Genomic DNA, 6,000 nt, shown 5'->3' on the forward strand with positions numbered 1-6,000 from the left:
TTTTGTGATGGGCATTTGAATCTGAATGTGTGCTTCCAGGTGTGTTCTCCTGAACCATCTCCAAAAGCCCTCCCCTACCCGCCCCCTTTTTTTTTTCCTATCCTCTCTGTTCCAGCAGACATCAGGGATGGGGGTGGACTCTTCCTTAGCTTGTGTTGGGTCCCATCCCTATGTGTGTTGGGTCTCCTTGACCACACTGCCAGCACCCCAGGGGCCAGGATTCACATTGCCATTTCCTCTGTAAATTACTTGCCCACCAAGTGTCAAGGACCAAGCCCTATTCATGAGCAGCTTCCAAATGAGCATCACTGCACATATCTCTCAATCAAATATGCCAGGTTCCTGATGAGCATGAACTCATAGAACTGGATTCCTATTCCCTTCTTAGACAGGGCCCTTCATGAACCCCAGCCCTCATGGATCCCAGCCAGAGACAAGCAAGCATGAGACGCTGGCAAGGACACATCCTTCAAACCACCTCTCCACTCTCCTCCTGGCTGAGCCCCCTTTGTGTCTCACCAGGATTGCTGCTCTCCAGCTCCTCCCTTCACCCCACCAAAGCCTATTCTCCAGGAAACAACCAGAGGGTTGCATTAAAACTCAGTTCAATCTTGTTTTTCCTCTGCTGCAAGCCCTGCCAGGGCTCCCATCTCACTTGGAGTAAATGCCACTGTCCATTCCATGGCTCTTATCACGGCCCTATCTGATGTGCCCTGCACCCCACTCCACCCCTGTCATTGCTTTTTTGCCCCCTGTCCCCTACTACTCTCCTCCTTGCCTGATGCACTGCAGCCAGGCAGGCCTCCTTGCTCTTCCCCCAGTGCACTAGGCACTCTCTTGCCTCAGTGCCTTTGCACTTGCTACACCCTTTGCCTGCAGGGCTCTTCCTCCAGATAGACAGGAGGCTCACTCCCTCTCCCCCTTCACCTTTTAACTCACATGTCTTCTGTCACTTTCTCAATGAGGCCCACCAGTACCACTCTATTAACAATGGCAGATCACCCACCCTGGGCCTCCATTTCCTCCCATACTCTGGTCCTTTCCTCTCCACAGCACTCACCATGCTTGAACACACTGTATGTGAGATTTGCTGTCTCCCCTCACTAGACGGTAGCTCCCCCAGGATCTCTGTGGAATCTAATCACTGATGGATCCCAGCTCCTAAAACACTTTCTGGCATCTTATAGACACACAATGAACATATGGCAAAAGAATGCAGCCAGGGGAAGAAGCCCCAGGGGCCAAGTTCTTTGGGACACAGGAGCAAGCTTTCAACAAGCTTTGGGGTACAAGAATTCCAGTCTCCATCCCTGATGGTACCATGCCACCTCTCCTCCCACCAAGATACTGTTAGGTTCCTCACAGCCCCAGTAGGTTTAGACTGACCATGTGCATGCATGCACACGCGCGCGCACACACACACACACACACACTGCCCATATGTGGGCACTGGGGCCAGATTATTTGGCTACATCACTGGCCCATGGCTCCAGAAAACACCCGGGCTCTGCCCTTCTCCTCCCTTCAGCTGCTGCCCTGTTCCCTCAATAACTCTCTTTTCCTCTCCAGGTCCCCTAGGCCCTGATTCTCTGCCCTCAGGGTCTTTTCTGGCCCTCCTGTGACCCTGGCCTACCTCAGTGTCCCCAAGCCTTGTCCCCTCCCCTCACCAGTTCCCCTGGTCCCTAGCCTTCTCCCCTTGATATCCCCAGATCTTGACCCTTCCCTTCCCAGGCCCCAAAATGCTATCCCTCTGCTCTGAAAGGCCTCTCCTTCCTCCTCCCTCTCTCTTTAGTGACCCCTGCCACCCCTGCCCCTCTCTGCTTGGTGCCCTCAGGTCCTATCCCTTTCCCTGTTATGGTCTCCCTGCCCCCGCCCCTTGCTGGCAAATGCCCAGGCTTCGGCTCTCACAGCCTCTATGAGTTTCTGCCTGGCCTTTGTGCCACCTGCGGGCCCAGTGTCCCCAAGGGCTCTCCACACAGCCACTCACTAATTAGGTCAATTATGAGGTCAATTATCTAATCCTCTCCAATCCAGCTCTGCATTGCTCCACACACTTGAGTCCTTAGGCACTTTCAGGGCCTCCAGGCAGCAGATGCTCTGGCCTTTGCTACTTCTTACACAGATGCCCCCAGCCTGGCCTCCTGGCATCCTGACCAAGCAACTTCTGCTCATCACAGAGAACTTTGAGAGAGGCAGAAACCACTGAGTGGCAGCTAGAAGGACAGTGATCCTTAAAGCAATGCATGGTGAGCACTTCCTACATGACACTAGTGTCACCCTCCCAGTGATGTCACATCACTGAGGTCAATCCCCAGTGTGTGTGTGTGTGTGTGTGTGTGTGTGTGTCAGGGAGGGACTGGGAGGTAGATCCAGCCTAGGGACAAGATGACCTCCTTCTTAATCTTTTTCTGAACTCATGAGCCCTTGAATATCTTGATGGAAGAAGTAGGCTGTGGCAACACACACCCACACTAGTTTACAATTCATTTTAAAGAATTGGTCTCCAGACCCCTGGAAGCTGTCCAGATATCCTGGCCATTAACTTGGATCCAGAACCTCTGATCCAATGGCTCTCTACTGCATGAAGCCACCCCCTCTTGGGAAATATCACCCCTTCAGGATGAACCCAAGAAATCCCCAACCTTCCCTGCCCTTTCCCCGAGCCTCAGTTTTTATTTCATGAGTTTTGTGCCTGCCTGCCCAGTTGCCTGACATCCAGTGCCAGGAAAGCCCAGTGCCACTGTAGCTGCTGGGGCAACTAGAGCTGTCCTGGGGCTCTGGTGTCCAGGTAGGTCTCTGCTGGAGTACCCGACCCCTGCCAGGCAGAGCTAATGTTCAACAGAGGGGTCAGATCAGTGAGCCAGCTGGGAAAGAGCAATGGCCCACTGGCTGTCTGACCCACTAGGAGAGCCAAGGAGAGGAGGACTAGAGGAGGTACAGGAGAGGTGGGCAGAAGCCAGGAAATGAAAAAAGGGAGACAGGGAGCCCAGGGAAGGAAGGAGGTGAGGGTCAGAGAAGGGCACTGAAGAGAATGAAAGCAAAGAAATAACTCAGTGGGGACAGGGCCTACATTGCCATAGAAAGCCCACCAGCACCAAGTCCAATCTCCTCTATTGCACAGGTGGAGAGACTGAGGCCCCAGAGGGAGAAAGGGGCTTGTCCAAGATCCCACTGCCTTTCCCTGGTAGAGTTTCCAACACACAGCGGGGGTCAACAGAGATAGGGTTGGCAACTTCCAAATCTCCATCTCACTGGCCAGAAAGATACTCATTACAACAATAATTATAATAGGGGAATTTCTAAAATGACAATAGAGGATCGAGTAAATAAATTCTACTTTGCCCATAGCATTGAATACTTTATAACAAAAAGAACTTGTAGATTAAATTTAATGTCAGTAAATGATTACAATGCACATTAAAGACCTATTTATAAAACCAAAATAGTAAATATGTTCAGTGAAGAAAGACTACAAGGAGGAAATACACAAAAGTGTTAACACTTATTATCTCTGGCAAGAATATTGCAAATTATTGCTGTCTTCTTTTCGCATGTCTGTATTTTCCATCTTTTCTTTAATAAGCATGTATTGTTTTGTAATAAGAAAAAGCAGTAAAAAGTTATGTGTCAATTTTTTAAAACTCTGTCTCCAATTCAGACTTTTCTCCTGAGCCCCTGGCTCCAAAGCCCACTAGCCAGCCAGCCAGGCCCAGAGCCAGCAAACAGGGCCATAGGCTCCTTCCCTCTTCTGGCTCCTGCAATTTTAACTCCACGGTGTCTTTGAATTCCAGGGCTTTCTCTCCTTCCCCACAGCCACACCCCAGCCTGGGCTACTGCTTGGTCTCAGGCCAGGGCCCTGCAGCCTGCCCGCTGTTCTCCCTGATACCTGGCCTGGCCCCTTCCACTCCACCTTCCTCATGTTGCAAGCTGAGCAACTTTTGTTACAAGTTTCATCCAAACATGTCTCTCCCACCTGCAAAATAAGTTGATGGTTCCCAAGTGCTCAGAGGAAAAAACCTATAGGCCTTCAAGCCTCTTTGCATATCTCATTTCGCAGATTCCCCTCTTTCAAGGAGGAGGAGGAACGTGCGCGCGCGCGCGCACACACACACACACACACACTTCCCACCTTTGCTCCTACTTGGTAGAATCCCTAGCAGTTAAGACGCACCTCATGCCACCCTCCCCTCACGCATGCCCTTTATTCACACCGAAATTCGTTCCTCCTTGTCTCATTGGGTACTGGTTTCACCTTCTCCCCTGGCCGGTCAGAGGCTGATTCTTATGGTTTGGGTGTAGACTCCTGTAGAGCCCAGCCTTCTGATAGGGACAACTCCAAAGGGCAGCAGTGCAAGTCACAAAGCAGGGCCTGGGCGTGGGACTGCCTCGGGGGACTGGCGAGCTCAAAATGTGAGCACACACACAGCCCCTCCCTCAGCCCCCAGCACACTGCACAGGGTCTGCATCTGCCCCCTCTGTAGCTGACCCGCACTTCCCTCAGTCCACAACCCCCCACATCCTGCAGCAAAGGCACAATCCCACCCACATGCACATCCCAGCACAGAATGTGCAACCCTCACACTACTCTCCACTCCAGAAGGCTTCTTTCTGCCTGGCCCTGTAGTTTGGGACTTCAAGAATCAGAGTGCATGCCTGCAAACAAACACACACGCCCGTCACACCCCCAGGACATGGCCGCAACACAGTCATTGTATCTCACTGTGTAGCCAGGGACATTTCATGCGGCAGTGGCATATGGACACCAGAGTCACACTGGCCATCTACACAGCCTGGCTCCAACACACTCAAGCCGTGTGGCCTGGCCACAAGTCATCTCACCTCTCTGAGCGTCAGATTCCTCAATTGTAAAACTGGAGTAGCAATAGTACCTACACCATAAGGCTGTTGTGAAGATGAAATAAGTTAATATATGTAAAGTGCTCAGAACAGTGCCTGGCACAGAGTAAGTACTAGAGCGTTTGTTGTTATTATTACAGGTCACAAAAATGTATACCTATATACACACAATTCAGTGACATATGTGTGTGTGCGAGTGTGTGCATGTGGTGTGTGTGCGACCTTATGAATAAATGATTACCTAAGTGGTATGATTTAGAGGGGACTACCCACACCTCCAACCATAATCAGCACCATTACCTGAAATTCCACCAATATAGCATATATTATTTGAGTCTTCAAGGCCATTCCTTTTCAGCAGTCCCCTATTAAAATGCACATACCCCTTGGGAGTGTTAAGCCTTATCAACTAACACCTTAGTTGTCAGCTAACACCTTAGTTATCAGCTAACACCTTAGATATCACTTAACACTTTAGTTGACAACTAACACCTTAGTTGACAGCTAACACCTTAGTTGACAGCCAGCTGAGAGCAAGACCCTGCCTGACAGGCTTTTGGAAAGAGGAGGACAGGAATAGGAGAAATAGAGGGGCTTCAATAGGGTCAAGAGGCGGGCACCAGGGCCAAACCCCACCAATTTCCCAATGCCATCAAGCTACTGCTACCCTGAAGTGTATAGAAGGGATGGAGTCCTTCCTTCCAGCTGATGTCACCAGGTGTAGGTGGGAGTGAGGCAGAAGAAAAGGGAAATCACGTGCCAGGTGTTCCCCACAGCAGCTGGTGAGTGTTGGCACAGTCAGCCTGAGCCTGCCTGGGAAGGTGGATGGAGGTTGGGATCTGGAATCTCTGTACCCTGCCGCTTCTCCTGTAGTTTCTGCGACTCCTCTATCCAAGTCCTCCTTTCTCTACCAGCCAGGAGCTAAACTAATGGATTTTGGTGGAGGGAGTACAGGTAGATGGGTTTGGTGACCTCTCCACCTCCAATTTCCATCACCCAGAACTGCTGCTCTGAAAGCCTAGGGCTGGTCTCTGATTGGGCCCTAAGGAGCCACTTCCCTCCCATTGACCTTACAGGTCAGTCTGCCAGCTCCTGCTCAGAGCCATCCATGTCTCTGGCATTTATCATTTTATCCAAAGCCAT

Source organism: Mandrillus leucophaeus, unplaced genomic scaffold, assembly GCF_000951045.1.
Source record: "Mandrillus leucophaeus isolate KB7577 unplaced genomic scaffold, Mleu.le_1.0 Scaffold797, whole genome shotgun sequence".
Taxonomy (NCBI): domain Eukaryota; kingdom Metazoa; phylum Chordata; class Mammalia; order Primates; family Cercopithecidae; genus Mandrillus; species Mandrillus leucophaeus.